Source organism: Antechinus flavipes, chromosome 4 (genome assembly GCF_016432865.1).
Source record: "Antechinus flavipes isolate AdamAnt ecotype Samford, QLD, Australia chromosome 4, AdamAnt_v2, whole genome shotgun sequence".
Classification (NCBI taxonomy): Eukaryota; Metazoa; Chordata; class Mammalia; order Dasyuromorphia; family Dasyuridae; genus Antechinus; species Antechinus flavipes.
The window spans coordinates 209,890,142-209,912,087 of NC_067401.1; the positions used below are offsets into that span (position 1 = coordinate 209,890,142).

Genomic DNA, 21,946 nt, shown 5'->3' on the forward strand with positions numbered 1-21,946 from the left:
TATTTTCATATAAATGCTCAGAAAGCATTTAAAATCTATTACAATTAAAGTGACACTGGAGCTTGATTAGCAGACAACTGATTGAGTCTTCCTAATCATTTAAGATTGCAGAACAAAAGAGGAAACTAATAGATCCCATGACTCATTAAGGTTTTTACCCTTTTCAAATTTGGAATGTATTGAGTGTTCCCTTTTAGAGTTGACTCTTTTTGCATTTTGGACAGGGTATAAAACCTCTAGTAGCTCAGTACCCTGAGTAATTTATTTGCATATTATAAAGGATATAACACTGGAAATGGTCCCCTCATAGCTAAAAAAAAGTCTTTACATATAGTATAAATTCTTATCTGAATTTGATAATTTGTGTAATCTTGTGAAGAAGTAAATTAGAGGACTTTTCAAAGTTGCCACTATTATTCTATGGAAATTCAGATTAAAAAATGAACAATAATAAAAATGGACATGCTAATCATGTTTATTTATGATTATCTGCTAACATACTTAAAGTGTATAAATTACAGAAATATCCAAAGGAATGGAAAGTCAAGTCTTCAGCATCTGATTTGCAACCTAATTGAAAGCATTTTGCCAGTTTGTGGACAAGAACTGTTTTTCCCTTAGGTAAGGTGTGGCTTTGTTTTGAAATATTTTTTTTGGCCTATCAAAGACATCCTATTTTCTGACCTTTGTTTAGCAAAAGATTGTTTACAATAGATTAGGCAATGCTATGAGAAAGAACTGGATATTTTTTAAAAGTCTTAACTGGACATTTAAAAAAATCTTACCACAGCTTTATAATATAACTGATTTTAGCTTCCAGAGTATAAGGATGCAGAAGAAGAGAAAACTGATTACAAGTCCTGTCTCTGACAGTTAATAGCTGTAGAAGGGTGGATAATTTAGCTTCTTTGAGTCTCAGTTCACCTGATTCAATGTGAATGATAATGCTTATTGCCAATTTAAAGGGTTGTTCTGAAGATCAAAAAGGGTAATGAAAGAATGAATAATATATGTTTGAGGTTCAGCTCCAAATGTTGAGATTAAGGAGAGCAACTGGCACCAGATGTTGGGGTTTGACACCAAACATTAGGGTTCAGTCATGGGATGAATTCACAAAGGCCATTCTCTTTGACAAAAAGTAGGTTATCTATTTTACCTCTTCATTTTGTCTGTGATGATTGCAGACAAAATGAAGAGGTAAAATAGATACCAGGGATGGTAAATATGAAATAGAATTGGGAGAGAATAGTTGCCACGAGGCATGGGGTGGGAGGGGAGGAAATAGGGTAAGAAGAAAGATCTGGTGAGACAGAATGTAGCAGGCTAACCCAAAAGGGATTCAGCAAAGATGGACAGATTACAGGGGATTTTTAACATTGGGGTTTTGACATAATTTGGCTTTCTGACTAGAACAGTAAAGTTGAGTTACTCTCAACTTCCATAGTAAGGCTGAGCTGATCCCCATCTGTGCCCTTCCCCATTTGCCTCAGGGAATAATCTTATCAATACTGTAGGCCTTTCTCTGCCAACCCCACCTAGTGACTCAGGACTTCATCAAATAATTCAATCAATCAACGAAAAAATCATTAAGTGCTGATAAGAGCTGGTTTCAAGAGTCTTTGCTGTGTAGAAGCTCATATTCACACTTAAGAAAAATATAAAACAATTAAATTTTGAGGCAGATGAAAAGGCCTAGAAGCCCTACGGATTCAGTCACTGCAGAGGCAAGGCCCAAGAGGCCAAAGGGTATATGAACAGGCTAAAAGGCAATACCTGAGAGTCTGGAGGGCACAGGGGCAGGGCAGATGGTAAGGCTTAGAGATACTCTATCATACCAAACATTGTAGCTGATGCTACATCCAAATTGGGGGAGCAGTGGGGGAAAAGAATGAATGTTGAGTTCCCTCCCATTGGAGAAAAAGTCAGAAGAAATAGTGTCGGTGTTGAGCCAAGGGGGAGAAGAGGAAAGGAGGAATTGGCAGGAAGCTTCAAGGAAAAGGGAGCCTTGTATCACTTGTTCCACCAGACCCTCCAGTACCCAAGGGTAGCAGGGGATAGGGAAGATAAGAAAGAAACTTTCCCTGGTTACTTCATAAACATATGAAGTGTGAGCTATTATCATTTAAAATGGCTATAATAATTGCTGACATTCATGTAGTAATTTACAATATACCAGTCCAGGCATATCATGTGATTCTCTGGGGCAGGTGTTAATATATTATTATAAATAATATATTATATTATATCATAATAATATTATTCCCTTTTTTCCAGATTAGGAAATTGAAGCTCAAAAACATTAAATGGTTTATTTAAGGTCATAATGTTGAGGGATGAGAAGGGGGGACCCCAAAAGTCCCAGAGTGGTATCATGAGGTATCTCAAAAGAATTTGCAGGCTTGAACCAATCTCCTAGTCAAAGGGGCAAAGTTTATTAAAAGTATTGTGATACCATTATTGAACAGACTGAATTCTAAGAGAATCCAGTAAAAAACAGAACCAAGGAAATATACTTAAACAGTTTTGTATCATATATATGTTAATTCTATAGCTCAAGGGTAGGGCTAGGGAATTATCTTCAGATGAATTGAGGTTGGTCTTCAAAATTTGATTATCACTGACCAGATCAATAGTCAGCAATGAACTGAGAAGTAGTTTATTCAGAATCAGACAGACTGGGCATTTCCTGAGACTGGGAGTTTTCTGGCCAGAAGCTATCTGGCTAAGGAGCAGTCAGAGCCACTTTGGAGCAGCCTCCCAAACCAAAAGTTTTAGGGTTTCATATTATATCAATATAGGTAATAAACTTTTGAACCCAGATCTTTATGATTCCAAAGTCCAAGAAGCTATTCAAATTTTTTTTTCAGCAACAAAGTTCTCTTTTGTTATCTATTTTCATGGTCAATGGTACAGGGATAGGAAAAAAACAAACATGAAAAATCAATGGAGGAGAGCATTAGGAGATATGAACTAGAGTTTACCCCTTTTCTGTTTTCACACCCCTAATCTGGAGTTGGATCCCCTCATAAACAATTGCTTTGCCCTCATCTCAACTTTCTCTAAAGAAGCAAATAATTCCAGATGATACCCAACATGGGGGTGGCTAGAACAGACCACTTCCCCACTACCATAGATAGGGGAGAAGATAAAAGCCCAGAGATCTTAACAAGAAGCTGAGCCTGTATTACTAGTTAGGGGGAGGAAGAAATGATGGGGAGAAATCCAGGTTGTTACTCAATCTTGGCTTCCCACACAAATGAACCTTCAGATTATGGTTGATTATGTGAGAAGAGGGAGGACTTCCTCCCTCACTGAACCTTCAAGGGCACAGTATCCTGCATCTCAAATACCAGCAGAATGCAACCTTAAAGATCTTCCTGAATTGGAAAAGCAGGCACATTGATTATTAAATGATTATCTGAACTCATTTTAAAAAGACCCATCACCTAAGAGTTGATAGCCAAAGAGAGTGATGCTTTTCTTTTCTTTTTCTTTTTTCTTTTTAGTCGTACCTAATAAAAAAAATTATCTCACAAGAGATAGAAAAGTTGTGATCTGAGTCAATGGTAAGTGGACCCACAGTGTAAAATCAAGAAATATTTGAATTGAGCTGTAAATTGCTATGTCAAGAAGTAATGTTTTTAAAGATCTCTTGCAATAATTGTCTTGAAGAATGAGATTCCCAATGTTTCATTGCCTTCCTAAATTGGGGGGGTGGTGATGGTGGTGGTGAAGAGGATTATAAGAATGACAAAATGAATAATAGAATAATTAAGCCCCTACTAAGCCAAGCCCAGGGAATAAAAACACAAACGTGAGGCAGGTCTTCCCCTTAAGTAACTTACATGCTAATAGGAGATGGGGGGGGGGGGGGAGAGAGATAACAATTATTTGGGGAGTGGTAGTTAATTAAGGAAGGGAGTATCAGTCCCTGGAGTCATTGACTTAGTGAGTACAACCTTGGGCAACAGAAAGTCTTGCTCTTTCCAAAAACAATCATAGTATCCCCAGAGCCAGAGTGGGAGGGAAGGACTAAAAAGGAAGCTGAAGGGTTGAAGTCAAGATTTATATAGCAGATACGTGGATGGAATGTGTAACATGATTTAGGGTTAACCATAACAGATGAGTCTTCTCAATGAGTGAGTCTACACTTGTTGATCAGGAGACAAATACTGAAAAAACAGAGGTTGAATGCATGTGCAAGAAGTATAGGTAGCGGGGAGAGAAGGGAGGAGGGGAAGATTTGAATAATAATAGTTTGTGGGGTCATATTGTCTTTAAAACATAAGAATTTGGCTACTGTAGTTTAAGTGGTATATAGCTTATTTTTTAGGTAACCCTTTACATAGAATCAGAGATTGGAATGCCATGGGTATTAATGCTTGGGTAATTATTAATAATAAAAAAAATTCTCTAAATTGAAAGCCAGTGTGCAATGGTAGATAAATAGCTGGTTTCAAGTTATGTCTCCGACATGCTGGCTATCTGATCTTGGGTAAATTACTCAATCACTCAGTGCCCTAGATAATTCTCCAAGGCAGCAGTTCTCAGTTCAGGGACATCTATGAAACCCTTTCAGAGGATCTATAAGGTCGATTATTTTCATAATAATACTAAGACATTTTAATTTCTAACAGTGAATATCAACAGATATAAACACACACAAACTCAATATTTGAAGGGTTCTCAATAATTTTTAGAGTACAAAAGGGTCACAAGACCAAAAAGTTTGGAAATCACTGCTCTAAGAGCACATTTGTACAAATCACCAATCCACATTAAGGATTCATAGATGCAATCATATTTATGAACCCAAATAATTCTCTAATATCTCTCTTTCTGGCTCATATCCTAACTCTACTTAGATGGGGGAAAAGGGAGTAACAGGACAGATAGGCAACAGAATTGAATTTGGATGTATTTAGCTTTCCCACAGACATATTAGATTCTATTTCTGCAAATAATTCAATGATTTCATTCATTTGAACATAGATTATTTATTCAGGACAATAATAAACCACACATTTATTGCAATGTCACAGAAATGACAACTTTATAGATCATATAAGGGGATAATACTCCTCTCTTTACTTTGTGTCTGCAAGAAAGATTAGTTATTGTAGAAAGGCAGACTAAGGATTCCTATAAAGACAAGTTTCCCAACAATCAGATCAAGGGTTCTTAACTTTTTTGACTGATGTCCTTATGGACCCCTTCTCAGGAAAAAGACTTTTAAATATTTAAGAAAATAATACATTTCAGTTAAGAGGTTTCTGAAAATAAGAATGTAAATTCCTCCAAAGTTCATGGATCCCTTGAAATCTATCTCAGGTCAAGAATCCATGGAATAGAATTTCCTCCCAAGTGTAGTTTCAAGTATATATAACTAGTAGAGGGTACTAAATCATTTTGGTAACATATGAAAGAGCACTGAATCCTGAGTCAGAAGATCTGACATTTATTCATTATGAACTATATATTCCTATACAGGCAGTGCTCAGGTCACTTAAGCCCTTTTTTCCTCAAGTGTAAAACAAAGATAATAGTAGCACCTTTCTCACAGGATTACTATGAGAATCAAATGAGGTAATATTGAAAGAAAGAAGGAAGGAAGGAAGGAAAAAAGAAGAAAGGAAGGAAGAAAGAAGGGAAGGAAGGAAGGAAAAAGGAAAAAAAAACATTTCTCAGTACCTGGCACATTATAGGTGCTTTATAAATGCTTATTCCCTGCCTTTTCCTCTTTTAGGAATACTACTAAGCATTATGTATCAAGTGCCTTTTCCACAAAGAGCTTAAATGCCATCTGGGTTAATAAACTGTACATATAACATATAATTATATGTTAATAATATATGTAACATAATATAATAGATTTAAAATATATATAAAGTAAATATGAAGTAATTTTGGTCAGGGGAGCAGATATGGGGGGAAGCTTGAGTAATAAAAATAGAAAAAAGAGGTTAGAGCTCTATTCTGAAAGAAATTCAAGGACAAACAGAAGAATTAGTAATTGATCATTAGGGAGCCACTAGTGCTTCTTTAGTAGCGGAGTGCCGTGGTCAGACTGTCCTTTAGGAATATCAGTATGAAAGGCAAGCAGAGAATTGATTGGAAAAGGGAGGGACTGGAAGAAGAGAGACCAGGGATGAGGCCATCACAATTAACGCAGATGGGAAGTGGTGAGGGCCCAAATTGGTTGTTGCTATATGAATGAAGAGAAGGGCACAGATAGGAGAGATGTGTGAAGCTAGAATTGATAAGACTTAGCAACTGACTGGATATGGAAGATTGGAGTAGAGTGGAAAATAACTTAAGTTGTAAACCTAAATGTAAATCTAGGATGGTGATACTTTAAAAAAAAAAATAGTATTTTATTTTCCCAATTACATATAAATGTAGTTTAACACCCATTTTTGTAAGATTTTGAGTTCTAAATCCCCTCCCCCCATCTCCTTCCTCCTCAACATTGCAAGCAATCTGATATAGTAAAACCTATACAATCATTTTAAACATATTTCCTTATTTATTCTTTTGTGAAATAAAAATTAGAACAAAAGGGAAAACCACAAGAAAGAAAAAGCAAACAAAAAAAGGTGAAAATAGTGTGATTCAATCTGCATTCAGTCTCCATAGATGCAGATGGCATCTCTGTCCTTGTTGCTCCTTCAATCCTCAGAGCTTCCAACTTAGTTTATTATACTTTCTAAAAAAATACCACGGCCCAATCAATTCTTGTTGGGTTTTTCTGATAAAGACATGTTTTCTGCACCATCTAGTCCCCTAATCAATAGTTCTGCCTGTTCTGTTTGGCTCTGGCCTCCATAGGCCAGGAGGCTCTTACCCTCTTTGTTCTGGTTTTAGCCCCTCTACAGACACAGAAAGTGGATACAGACTATAACTGCTTATTTTGCTCTGTTGGTTTTGTCTTGTTTTATTTGTGTATCTTTGTAAAATATAAAATGTGTTTTGAGCTAGATTCTGTTACCTTGAAAGATTTAAAATGTAGCCAGCCAGAAAAACATCTAAGGGCTGTAGCAGCCATGTTAGAATATTGGAACAGATTAATGAATTTTAATCGTTGTCCCAATAATTGGAATTGTCCCAAAAAGCTGGAATAACTTCCATTTTAGGGTTTCTGTAGAGATTAAGTTATAAGAAAAAAAGAAAAAGAAAAAACCTGTAAGACACCTTTTCTTAGAGTTCTGGCTATGTTGGAATTACAGAAATAAAGTCATATAATCAAAGTTTATAGAATTGCTAAAAACATATTGGAAGATTAAAAAGCTCAGAAATTAATCATTTTAAGATTGCAAGGGAGGACTCCTGAGATTTTGGGATAATTCCAGGAACTCACTCCCTTCTGAAATATCTTAATATGGAAGTACTAGCCTGTAGAATTTATTTTAAGGAAAAATAAGAAATTCTAAAAGTTTTAAAAGTAAATAGCAAGATTAATAGCTTCATTTCCCTCCTCTTCTCCCTCCTACCCTCCTACTCCCCAGGGCAATTTGGAAGTAATTCCAGAGTGGAGAAAAAAAAAGAAAAAAAGGAAACAGTTTTTACCTTATACCAACTTTTTGTTAACCCTACCTTGAACAAAATGTTTAAACCAGAGATCTCTCATGATTTTTCCTGTCTCAGATACCTTCTTTCTCTCCGTTAACTCCTCTAATCCCAGATCATATTCCTAAATATGGGTTGTGAAAAAAAATGCTAAAAAATGTAGAGAAATTTGAATTACATGCCAGTTGCTGAAATTTATTAGCTGTATAATCTTAGGAAAATTATAATATGTTTGCCTCAGTTTTCTAATCTGTAAAGAGAAAAATAATAATGGTATCAACTTCTCAGAGTTGTGAGAGCAAAATAATATGATTGTAAAGAGCTTAAGACATAATGACTTTTATATACTAAGCACAATATTATTTAATTGAATGTAACTATTCCTCATCTGATAATTCTTGTGTGGTTTTACAATGTCAAAAGTAGTAAAATTAATAGTTTTTAGATGTGTTGATTTCAAAATGCAACTGATGTCATCTGAAGTTTATTGTTTGTGTTATCATTGTATTTTACAACTCATATTGTGAAATCTGAGAGACCATTGTAAAAGAAATTGTTAAGTAAAACAACCTTTTAATCTGGATGCTGTTACAGATGAATTAGGCTTTTAAAAGGATGTGATATTCATAAAAAGGAGAAAGAATCTACGTGTACAAAAATATTTATAGCAGTTTTTTTTGTGGTGACAGATTTGAAAATTGAGGGAATGCCCATCAAATGGAGAATGCTTGAACAATTTGTGGCATATGAATGTAATGAAATACTATTGTACTTCAAGAAAGGATGAGCAGGCAGATTTTAGAAAAAGACCTACATGAATTGATGCTGGGTGAAATAAGCAGAACCAGGAGAACTTTACATAGTAACAGTAACATTGTGTGATGATCAACTATGATAGACTTAGTTCTTCTCAGCAATAAGATGATCCAAGACAATTTCAAAAGATTCATAGATGAAAAATACTCTCTACATGCAGAGAAAGAATTATGGCGTCTGAACACAGATCAAAACACTTTTATTTTGGAGGACATTTTTTGTGGCTCTTACCTTTTTTTCTGTTTCTTCATGACTATTTTACATAATTGTCCATATACAACTTATATGAGATTGTGTGCCTTCCTAGGGAGGAGAAAGAAGGAAAAAATTGAAACTCTAAATTTCATTAAAATGAATGTTGAAAACTATCTTTGCATATAGTTGGAAAAAATAAGATAATATTTATCAAAAGGATGTAATAAAATATTTTTTTAAAATTGTTAAATATATAATGAGATTTTTTGTTATAAAGCAGGTAATGATGATGTAATATATATATACACATACATAGCAAATTTTCATGTGAAATTCTTGGCTATTATGAAAGCAAATATGGTGGTTTAAAGATGTAGTTTCAATACATTAATAATGAGTTAACTATCAGGTATTTGTTTTATGTCTGAAGCCTCAAAATATGAGTAGTTTTAATTTATAAGCAAAGGATAAATTAAATGTTAATTATTAGGGAAACAGAAAATATTCAAGTCCTAAGTTGTGATTAGTGAAAATTTTCAATTTAAAATAAAATTCCTGGGAATGTAATTTACTATTGTTTTGAGCTTTGATTATAAGGAGAATTGACTGAATTGTCATGAAGCCAATAATAGAAAATACTGTGTGCAGCTGTCTGAAAACTGCTAAAGTTGGATGTCTACACCTGAGAAAGTTTTGAGGATGACCTGGGCACAATTTTGGTAGGATTTTACTGACTCTATTTTCCCACTGTGCTATTTCCTTGATGAAAAGGAAATTTCCCCTCCTCAATTATTCTGAGCCTTGCCTTTGATATGTTAAGACTTTGATATGATTGACTGCCAGATATGATTCATGCCTGGAATCAAACAGAGAAAAGGAGTTTTTCTCTGTGTTATGATATATAATGCTATAATAACTATATCCCTTTTTCCACTTTATCACAAATATCTATAATGAAGAAATTTTGGAAGTACAATACTAAATCTTTTAAATAATAGATTGATACTGAAACATCTCTGAATTAATACAATGGGATACAAATATAAAAACCTTGCAATTTTAACCTATATTTGTGGTCAAATGACAATGTAAAAATGTTGTCTTCTGAAATGATTATAAAAAGCAATTAAAACAAAGATGTAATATGAAAATTTTTTAATTAAATGGAATAGCAAATTTTGAGAAAGCAATAGGATTAGACTGTTTTCTCTGAGAACCATACAAATATGTTCAAAATTTATCATGAAAATTGAGTTTTTGAGTATGTTTTAGTAATTTAGATTATTGATTTATTAATGAATTTTTATATGTTAGTAAAAACCATGAAATTATTTCCCCATTCCTAAGGTATCTGTCTGATAATTTTAAAAGGCTGATGAGTTCATTTTATAGATGAATCCTCAAAAATTTTTTTAAAGATTCTTATAGTAGATAAAAGATTGAGGTAAGTATAGAAATAGCCAATGGTACCATAAACTGAAATGCTCTAAAGTTTAATGGGTTACTAGAATATAAGGAGACTGGATATTAATATTGGTGATAACTATTGTATTGCTTTGGTGTTTTGTTTCAAGATGTTTATGGTTAGTTTTCTTGATTAACTTGGTGACATGTAAATCTCCCTTCTCAGAACTAGTCCACTGTGAGATCTATAAGTTGTTTGATGGGTACTTGATTTAATGTAATTATACAATTATGGGAATTGTGAGAAAATTTTTTATTTTTTAAAATTCTTCTCACAATTCCCATAATTCATGAAATTGTTTGAACCCAGATCTATGTGGTGGGAAACTGAATTATCTTTATGAGTTGTTTAGAGATACTTAACCAAAACCTGTATTATACTGACAGAAGCTCAAACTCATGCAAAGATTAATACAAAGAATTTTTTTCTTCTTTTTCTTTTATTTTTAAAACATATGCATGGATAATTTTTCAACATTGCCCTTTGAAAACCTTGTTTCCAAATTTTCCTCTCCTTCCCCTCCACCTCCTCCCCTAGATGGCAAGTAATCCAATATATGTTAAACATGTTAAAATATGTGTTAAATCCAATATATGTATACATAATCATACAATTATCTTGCTGCACAAGAAAAATCAAATCAAAATGGGAAAAAATGAGAAAGAAAACAAAAAGGCAAACAACAAAAAGAGTGAACATGTATGTTGTGTTCCCCACTCAGTTCCCAATTCTCTCTCTAGATATAGATGGCTCTCTTCATCACAAGACTACTGGAACTGGCCTCAATCATCTTGTTGGAAAGAGTCACATCCATCAGAATTGAGCATTATATAATCTTCTTGTTGTCGTGTATAATGATCTCCTGGTTCTGTTCATTTCACTTAGATGCAAAGAATTTTCTCACAATTTTCAATCCGTATGTCTTCTAAGGACCCCTACCAAATTCTTCTGACTACTCCCCAAACTGCTGAACTTGTGGGTGTAGACTCCTGGATAATCTGAAGGAAGCCACTGCTCTTGAGTGGATGTTAGAACCCTCCAAGGACCTCAAGGTTCATCTAGTATGGATCCAGAAACAGCTGATATCCAGGTGAGACAACTGTCCCAAGATTCTGGACATGGACTGAGTGTACTGTCCTAGTTTTTTTTTTTTTTTTCCTTTCTCTTTCTTTTGTTATGTGGAGAGCTTGGAATATGATATTCTAAAAGGCAAAGAAGCTAGAATTATAACCAAGAGTCATCTAATCAGTGAATCTGAGCATAACCCTTTAGGGGAAAAACTGGTCATTCAATGAAATAGAAAGCTTTCAAGCTGTTCTAATGATAAGACCAGAGATGAATAGAAAATTTTACTTATGATTTATAAGTTGTTGACTTTTTTCATGATTATCACTGTCATTTCTTTTCCAAATTTTTCTTCTACCTCTTTTATTAAATTTAAAAATCCTTTTTGAGTTCTTCCAGGAGTTCCTTTTGGCCCTATCATAAACCCATATTTTTCTCTGAAGATTTGCATGTAGGTGCTTTGACATTGTATTGATTTTCTTTGTCACCATATTAACTTTCTATAATTAGGTTCTTTTTTGGTTTTGTTTTGTCTTGTTCTTTTGCTTCCTAGCCTATTTCAGTACTTTTAAAATTGAGCTCTGCTTTTGGAAGCACTGTCTCAAACTGCTTGCTCGTCTGGTGCTGAAGTAAGGTTCTGACAGTGCTGCTCTGAATCTGCAGGTATGAGAGGGGGTACTATCTATCTGCTTGCTTGCTGCTGCTGCACCATGGCATGGGGCCTCAGTCACTAATGTGCACTGAGGCTCAAAATCCCCCACTAACTTGATGAGGCAGGGCCTGCTACTTGCTTACCAGGACACAATTTCCTTTTACCCAAGTGAGAAAGATCTTTCCTGGCCTACTTCTTGGGCTAGAAAATGGTTTCACTCTTATCCTTTTGTTGGTTTTGCCATTCCGGAATTTGTTTTGAGGTGCTATTTTTATAGTTGTTTGGAAATGAATAAAGGAGAGTTCAAGAGATTTCCTGCTTAACCTGCTATTCTGGCTCCCAAAGTGCCATATTTTTTGGTTTGGTTTGTTTTTAAAGCATGAATCAGGGAAAACTGAGTTACACTCTAGTCTTTGAAATTTATTAGATAGGTGATCTTAAGCAAGTTATTTTATCTCTGGCTACCTTAATTTCCTAATCTATAAAGAGAAAAATAATGTCCACTTCCCAGAGTTGTTGTGACGATCAACTGATACAGATTGTGAAGTTCTTAACACAAAGTTTGGCATATGATAAGCACTATATATGTGTTGGCTCTTATCATTATAATTATTTCTTTAATTGGATGCTTATCCTACGTTTGAGATGTGATTAGTATATTAAAGGCAATAAAATGAATCATTTTCTATTAATGATAGTTTGCAAATACATTCAACATTATGTCAATTGCCTTATATTTTAATATTTGAGAAACGACTATTAGAAATGCTATTAAAATAACTTCTCTTTTAATCTGAAGGCTGCTAGATTGTGAATTGAGTTGTTAAAAGAATGTGATAAACACAGATTTGAAAACTGCTCAATATTTAATGGGATATATATTTTTAAAATAGATAATAATTTCCTGTTCAGAGGATTTATGTTTATTGTAACAAAGAGCGAGCTTTCATTTGAAAATTTTTGGTTATAATTTATAAAAATTATTTTAATGTATAAGATGGTTTAAAAATGCAACTCCAATACATTAATAGGTGTTCACTACATGTCTGAAAGAATGTGGCTAATTATTCTTTAAGGCTTTCTCAGATTGCTATCAATAGAAAAAAACAATGTATTTATAAGAGCATGAAAAACAAACTAAGCTTATTGTCTAAATATCCAATGTCAACTATGAGGATAGCATATTCTTTACTGAAGTATTATTACTGGAACTGTGAAAACTTTCTGGTCAATAATTTGTTATGCCCCCAAAGCAATTAAATTGTGCATACTACTTCATTTAGCAATTCCACTACTAAGTCTGTTCTTCAAATAGATGAAAGAAGGGTCCATTTGCATAGATATATTTACAGCAGCTTGCTTTCTGGTTGCAAAAAATTGGAAACTGAACAGATGCCTATCAACTGGGGAATTGGCTGTATTATATGATATGAATGTGATGGAACATTACTGTGTTGCAAAAAAATGAAGATCGTTTCAAAAAACCTGAGAAGAATTGAATGAATTACTGTAAAGTGAAGTGAGCAGAACTAGAACAATTTATATAATGGTAATAATGGAGGGGCAGCTAAGTAATATCGTGGATAAAGTACTAGCCTTGGAGTCAGGAGGATCTAAGTTTAAAATTTGGCCTTAGACATTTACTGGCTGTCTCCGGGCAAGTCACTTTGCCCCATTGCCTCAAAAAATGTTAATAGTGTAAAGATATTCAGCCCTGAAAAAACTTAACTCTTATAAACACAATTCCAAAGGATGCCATCCACCTCCAGATGAAGAATTGATGGAGTCAAAATATAAAATGAAGCATATTCTCTTTCTTTTTGGACATGACTAATGTGGGAAACTCTTTTTTATGTATGATTTGAAATCTTGTAATGGATTTCATTTTCCTTGCCTTCTCACTGGGAGAGAAAAGGGAAAGGAAAAAGGATAAAAGTCAGAACTAAAAATAAAACTTGAATTAACAAAAAGATAACATACAATTATTATGCTGTTTTATAATTTAGACTATGTTTTTAAATGATTTATAAATTAATAAATCTCTCATCCAAAGCTACTTTTGACAATTTCTTTATGCCATCATACAAACGTCTGACTAAGCAGAATTTCAAACTCCCAGAGGCCATGAAATATGAGCTTTATTGATCTGCACTAAAGACAAGCAAACCAAAGATATAAAAGCTAGTTTTTCTTAGAAACATTCTTCCTATGATCTTTTATCATTAAAACCTAGGAAAAATGAATCAGAATACTTTATATCATACTCATTGCCATATTCCCCATAAAGATTGGTAATATTTCTGGCATAAAGGTTTTTACTATACTGTTAAAATTATTTTTCATACACAGCCTAGTTAACTGAGTGCCAAATCAGGAAAAACTGGATTTAAATTCAGTCTCACTCACTAGCTGTATGATCCTAGGCAAATCACTTATGCTCTGCTTGGCTCAGTGTCCTTATTTGTAAAATGGAGATTCTAATAAAATCTATTTCCTAAGGTTGTTATGAGGATCTAAGAGATATTTGTAAAGTACTTTGAAAATTTTAAAGTTATATAAATGTCAATTATCTCAAAACTGAATTGTGAAGCAGGTTGATTTTACATTTTGTGTTAAACCCTTCTCAGTACAATTCTTCCATTTTTATTTAAATTCAACCTTCAAGTACCTGCCACTGTAACAACATGTAGCTCTTAGGCACCCACTTTGCCTCCTCTGCTTCTTAGACTCTTGGATTTCATCACTATAATTCAACAGCCTTTTAGCCCACCCTTAGTGCTTGGGGCCATGCTGGCTGCCTTCTCCTGTTAAGTGAGTTCCTTTCACTTTCTGGGATCTCCATTCTGCAGATAGACCCAAACCGGTCATGATTCATTTCCTCTTTGCTGTACTTCAGATTCTCCTGAACTTAGCCACACTGACTCTGCAACTTCTCACCCTAGAAAGGATGATGGTCTCTTTCTCCCATCGGCAAGGTCATTCCAGGGGCCCAATTTTGTAAATAGATCTAAGCTGACCATGCTTGATTTCCCTTCTGTGTTTTGCTGATACCATTATCTGTGCTGGTACCTTTCCCTTACCTTCCTTTTAAGTTCCTTTTTATGTGTTCTTCCATTAGAATGTAAGCTCTTAGAGGGCAGGGGATATCTTATTGTTGTAATATTATCCCTAGTTCTTAACATAGTGAACTGGAATAAAATAAGAACATCACCATTATCATTTATATACGTGTGTGCTTATTGTGTGCCAGGTACTGTATTAAGTGCTTTACAATTATTATCTCATGTGATCCTCAAGGATAGGTACTATTATTTCCATTTTACAGATGAGGAAACTGAGGCAAACAAGTTTTAAGTGACTTGCCCAGGATCCCACTGATAAGGTGTAAGTTTCAGACTTCAGGGCCACTATTCTATCGACTATACATCTAGCTCTTCTTAATAAATACTTGTTGCCTACCTGTTTGAAAAGCATTATCCGGGACTGTTTTTGTCAACTTCCTCTCACAGTACTTTATTGCTCTTAATGATAGTAGAAATGGGAATTCAAAGACAGGTAGGAACAGTTGGAAAGAAGCTTATGGCAGAGTGCATAGAGATCTAGCCTTAGAGTGAGAAAGAACTGGGTTTAAGACCTGCCTCTCATACATCCTGATTCTGTGACCCTAGGAAAGTCCCTTAAACTTTTAATTATCCCAGGGAGCTATTTTAAGATTATTGTGTATTGCGGTAAAGAGAATTCCCTCATCAGGATATGTTAGGAAAAGTATATTGATAACCCTCTTCCTCCATAGCAGGTTATTTTTTCCTTGAAAGGTATGAAAACATTCTCAAGACTAGGCTAACTCAAGGGTCTCAGGAGTTTTGCCTCAGCTTAGCTGGTGAGTCATGATAATACAGAAAAGGGAGCTTTTCTTACTTCAATCAACTCAAGGCATTTAACATATATTTTAACATGTATAACATATATTGGATTGCTTGCCACCTAGGAGAGGTGGTAGGAAGGAGGAGGGGAAAATTTGGAATACAAGGCTATGGAAGGATCAATGTTGAAAAATTATCCATGCATATGTTTTGAAAATAAAAAGCTTTAATAATAATCATGAAGAAAAAAATTTAACAAATATTAACTCATCCTTATAACAGCCTTATTCTCCCCATTTTAAAGAGGACATTGAGGTTACATGTGGCCCCGACTCCTACTTTGCTTAAGGCAGGAATCTCACATGGAGAGAGAGGATCAAGATTCCAGAGATACCATCCTTGTCTCCCATCTATCTATATGTTTAGACATTTTGTGTGCACATAACTGCCCCCTTCCTATCTTTCCAATCTTACATATAATTTTCCTAAATGTACTATAAGATCCACCCACATTGGCCTCTTTAAAGTTCCTCAGATTTGCGCTGCATCTCATCTCAATTCTTTTGCACTTGCTGTCTCCTATGTCTGGAATGCTTTCCTTCTTCAGCTTCATCTCTTGAAGAATCCTTGGTTCCCTTCAAAACTCAGTTCAGTCACCACTTTCTTACCCCAGGAGGCTTTTCACAGTCCTCTCCTACTTCCCTCTAATTACTACTTTCTGTTTCTCAAAGATAGAAAACCTATTTATTTTGTGTATACCTATTTATGTATATAATTGCCCATTTAAAATTATGTGTATGTGCACACAGAATGTCTAAACATATAGATGGGAGACAGGGATGGTATCTCTGGAATCTTGATCATCTCTCTCCATGTGAGATTCCTGCCTTAAGCCAAGTAGGAGTAGGGGCCACATGACTGGCCACAGTTCTCCTCAAAAAGAGAAGGCTCTTAAATATTGCTGATATAGGGGAATATTTTTTAGATTCAAAAGCAAAAAAGCTACTAGTTTCTGTTTTTTATGTTTTAAAGGGGAAGGATATTATAAGGTTACAACCATAGGCTCAACTCCTTCCCACCAAATGCTGGTTACACAAAAGATTATCACAAATAGTGAAAAGTAAATAAACCCATATATCAAAGCAAATAGCAAAAATAATTAAAATTGTTTAAATAATTTAAAAAATTATACAAATTATATTATACTAGAAAACATATACCCATTAGGAAAGAAATATAAATTTCTTAGCTCAACCAAGAAGAAAACTCCTTAAACTTCTTAAATGCTCTATTAATCACTAATCTTGGTATATCATCTTTGAATTTATATTTTCTTTTCCTTGTAAAGAAACCCTACCTCTGAATCATGAGTAATATATAACAGAAAGCCAAAAAGGGCACAGATGCTAGCAACATGTAAGTTCCCAGTTATGTCGGTAACAGCAGTGGCAGAAAGCAAAAGGACAATTATGTGTGGGTCATATAAGCAACAAGTTAGAGGACTAGCTATTTTCTCTGATTCCCATGAGCTCTCAAACTTGTCCAAAACATAAATTTTACACAAAAGATAAAGGAAATTCAGCTGTCTCCATGATCTAGGATAGTGGTTTCAAGCTAAAATAAAATGAGATCACTGCAGGATGCTTATCAGAAAACCACAAATCAACATTATGTTGTATTCATTTTATTTTGTTAAGAATTTCCCAATTATATTTCAATATTGTTTGGGTCCCACTCAGGAATTTTGTGTCGGTAGCTACAAATTTGATAGCTCTGATCTAAGATACCAGAATCCAAAAGGTTTAAAAAAAAAAAAAATCACAAGCTGATACCTAACCTGAATTCACTCAACATCTCTCCTTCATTACCCACATTACAAGTAATAAGGCTGTTCCATCCAACCCAAGAACCTAAGGAATGGACCCATGGGTTTGTGACAAAATAGTCCCAGTTTCCACTCTCTTTCCAGTGCCATGGATAACCTAAGTCCAGACTTTGGAAATTTTTCTTAGGCTGCTGCAATAGACAGCCAATACTGTGAAAGCCCTTCAGGAGCCGAAGTTTGCTGGGGATTGTGAAAGACAACTAGCACTTAGTCAAACAGTGATATGTGCTGAAAGAGATCTCTGCAGGAAAAGCAAAGAATAGAGGAAAGGAGCATGACATATTTTAAATGTGCTTGAAATAGAGCTTAACATCACATCTCACTCATTCTGTCTTCCAGAGTTTAGAAACCTACTCTATGGAAATAGGCCCACAGCAGCAGTGTGGCAAAGCTCTGAACTGCCACTGTAAGATCAGAGAATTGAAGAAAACTGAAGAAAATCAACTGGGGCAGGACTGTGGGACAGGACACTATCTGTGGATGTGGAGTGTCATGCAGCACTCCACTAATTCTGAGGAAAAGAACTCAGCATTCAACTGAGATCAGTTCTGTTTACCCAAAAGTTACTTGGAGCAGTACCAAAGATGTGGAACCATGAAGGACCCAGCAGGGAAGCTGAGATGCTTTGAACAATATGAAAAATATGAACAAGAGAAAAATAAGGGAAAAATTCTGAAATTACCAAAAATCTTAGGAAAATGAAAACTCAAAGACCTTGAAACAAACAGATAAATCAATATGGAAAACATACACAAAAACATATGGAAACATAGATTCCACATCTAATAAACCAGCAGTTCAGTCATCTATGAATAAATACTGCAAAACAAAAACAATCTAACACTTGATGAGATAGAGGATCCTGTGAAATGTGAAGTGAACAGGCAATCACAATACACTGCTCCCTAGTATTTCAAAAGTGAATGAAAATTATGAGAACAGAATTTATGACCTATGAAATTAAGATAATGTACAGAATGAAACTACTGGAATTTTTTTTTCTTTTTAATTAAAGCCTTTTGTTTACAAAACATATGCATGAGTAATTTTTCAACATTGACCCTTGCAAAACCTTCTGTTCCAAATTTTCTTCTCCATCCCCCCACCCCTTTCCCTAGGTAGCAAATAGTCCAATACATGTTAAATATGTTAAAATGTATGTTAAATCCAATACACACACACACACATTTATAGTTATCTTGCTGCACAAGAAAAATCGGATTAAAAAAACAACCAAACCTGAGAAAGAAAACAAAATGCAAGCAAACAACAGAAACAGAAAAAACAACAGAAAGAATGGAAATGCTACATTGTGGTCCACACTCCTAAATGGCTCTCTCCATTTGAACAGGAACTGGTATGAATAATCTCATTGTTGAAGAGAGCCACATTCACCAAAATTGATCATTGTATAGTCTTATTGTTGCCACGTATAATGATCTCCTGGTTCTGCTCATTTCACTCAGCATAAGTTCATATAAGTTTCTCTAGGCCTCTCTGAAATCATCCTGTTGGTCATTTCTTACAGAATAATATATCTTAACATTCATATACCATAACTTATTCAGCCATTCTCCAACTGATGAGCATCCACTCAGTTTCCAGTTTCTTGCCACTACAAAAAGGGCTGACACAAACATTTTTGCTCGTATGGGTCCCTTTCCCTCCTTTACAATCTCTTTGGGATATAAGCCCAACTAGTGGAATCTTTGATGGCAAGTTTCACCAAAGAAACAAAAACAAAATAATATACAGAAATGAGGATAATCTAAAAGAAAAACAAAAAACCCAGCAACACTAAAATATGCTCACTATCCTAACAAAACATAATGATCTGGAAGACAGAATGTTTGGAAACAATCCAAGGATTACAAGTCTCTCAGAAGAACATGACAGGACAAAAATCTTTAAGACCACAATGTATGACTCTTCCAAATGTACACAAGGGCACATTCTACCCAGTGCACCACTTTGCTGCCTTTTATATACAGGATGTCTGAATATATTCATCTTTGCAACCACAGTCCTATACCTTTTCAAAGAGGGGAAGTGAATTTTCTCAACTTGTGTTTTATTTAGATGTTAAGAAAATATATAGGTCTTGTATGTTCTCACTATAACTTCTGATCAGCACCTCTTACTTTTGTGGTTTCCATGTAGTCATTTCTTATCTCCAGACGCCATGCATTTTTATAGGTTGAACTACAGGCCTGTAATTTTCTCTTGCCTTAGATCTCTCTCTCTCTCCTACCTTCCTTCAAGTCCTATTTTAAAATCCTACCTTCTACAAGAAGTCTTTCCAACTATGCTCAAAAAGTTATCAAACTATGCATACCCTTTGATCCAGCAGTGTTTCTATTGGGCTTATACCTCAAAGAGATACTAAAGAAAGGAAAGGGACCTGTATGTGCCAAAATGTTTGTGGCAGCCCTGTTTGTAGTGGCCAGAAGTTGGAAAATGAAAGGATGTCCATCAATTGGAGAATGGTTGAGTAAATTGTGGTATATGAATGTTATGGAATATTATTGTTCTGTAAGGAATGAACAGCAGGATGAATACAGAGAGGACTGACGAGACTTACATGAACTGATGCTGAGTGAAATGAGCAGAACCAGGAGATCATTATATACCTCAACAACGATACTGTTTGAGGATGTATTCTGATGGAAGTGGATCTCTTCGATAAAGAGAGCCTTAATTGATCAAAGATGGACAGAAGCAGCTACACCCAGAGAAAGAACACTGGGAAATGAATATAAACTGCTTGCATTTTTGTTTTTCTTCCTGGGTTATTTGTACCTTCTGAATTCAATTCTCCCTGTGCAACAAGAAAACTGTTCAGTTCTGCACACATATATTGTATCTAGGATATACTGCAATCCATTCAACATGTAAAGGACTCTTGCCATCTGGGGGAAGGGGTGGAGGGAGGGAGGGGAAAAATTGGAACAGAAATGAATGCAAGGGATAATGCTGTAAAAAATTACCCTGGCATGCGTTCTATCAATAAAAAAGTTATTAAAAAAAAAAAAAAGAAGTCTTTCCAAATTTCCTTTCTAATGCCTTTACTCGTATTATCTCCAATTTATCCTGTTAATTAGCGTGTTTATATATAGCTTGTTTGGTTGTCATTTTCTTTCCCCTCCGCTCAATTCCAGGGAAGGAACTGCCTTTCTTTGCCTTTAGTATCCCCATTGTTTAGCACAGCAACTAGCAGATAGTAGTAGACTCTTAATGACAGATGTTGAATCTTTTGAAATTAATTTTGTCTGTTTACTTCATAAAACAAATGATAATTAAGTACTAAAAACCCAAACATGCTTTTATTTCCATTTCTTTTTCTTTGATTTCTTATTCCCAACATTGAATCATCTTCCAAATATTAAAGTTGCATGCAGAATTGTGTGTGTGAATGTCAAGGGAAGTTCCTGTTTCCTCTTTGACTTGCCACTATACCTACCCATTACAGGAGAGAATGTTTTCTGCTAACTATTTAAAAGTGAATAATACAGCGCTTTGTACATTAACAGTATTTCTAGAAGAGGAGAGGTAACAGCCAAATTAATATGATATGTTGTTATGCCACAGTTCTCTTTAACTGTCCTGACTCAGTTTCCCTGTCTCAGTTTCCTTAACTGTTCTGTCTCTGACCCAGTAAAACTAAGGATTATTCGCTCTCGGGTTATAAATTAGCAAGATAAAAGAGTAGATCTCCTGACTCTTTTATGGATTTACAATATTCCTTTAGAATATTCCAAGATTAACCCATGATATCTTTACTTCTTTGTCTCTGGAATTTTTAGGTTTTATGGCTTCCCCTCCCTGATAAAAACTTTTCCTCCCTTTCTCTTCTTTGTCTCCAAAAAGGTATTTAAGAAGTTGGGGTTCCTCCATTCATTGCTGGAGAATGGCGTCTGGCAGCTGTATGCTGGACACTGGATTCTTTGGGTCCTCCAGCCCTGGGACCAATATGGATTTCTTGGTCCCAGTATACTTATCTCTGTCTGACTGGATAATCTGAGACGAGAGTCCTGTCCAGTCAATCTTACTCTCCCATTAATAAAATATTAAAAACACTCTAATCTCTCTCCTGCCTCAGTTTCTCCGGCATTACAATTTGGAGGTTCCACCGAGATAATAGAAACTGAGAACTGGATTAGAGATTAGAGACCTCTCGGTCTCCACCTAGGCCTGAGGGGGGCTCAGGACCTGGGTCTGTTCCTTGAGGGAAGCGGTTCTTCAGCCCCAGTCTGGCCTACAGTGGACAACGAAATCGATTCGGCATTTGATTCGGCATTTGATTCGGCATTCGGGAGAGTAAGTCTGTCTGGGTACCTTTTGGGGTACCATCTGGTTTTGGTTCTGGTTCTGGTCTGTTCTGTTGCTAGCAACCTGTGGTCTCAGAATAAATACCGACGGGTTTAAAAATTCTGAGGCGG

General features: G+C 35.1%; 1 long non-coding RNA gene across 1 annotated transcript in view; it reads right to left on the bottom strand.

Moving 5' to 3' along the window:
* LOC127561818 (uncharacterized) overlaps positions 1-21,946 on the bottom strand; it is a 44,908-nt gene that overhangs the window by 17,369 nt on the left and 5,593 nt on the right. The window contains exon 2 of the long non-coding RNA XR_007953540.1: positions 8,614-8,685. This is a non-coding gene — a long non-coding RNA (uncharacterized LOC127561818). The remainder of the gene's footprint in view (positions 1-8,613; positions 8,686-21,946) is intronic.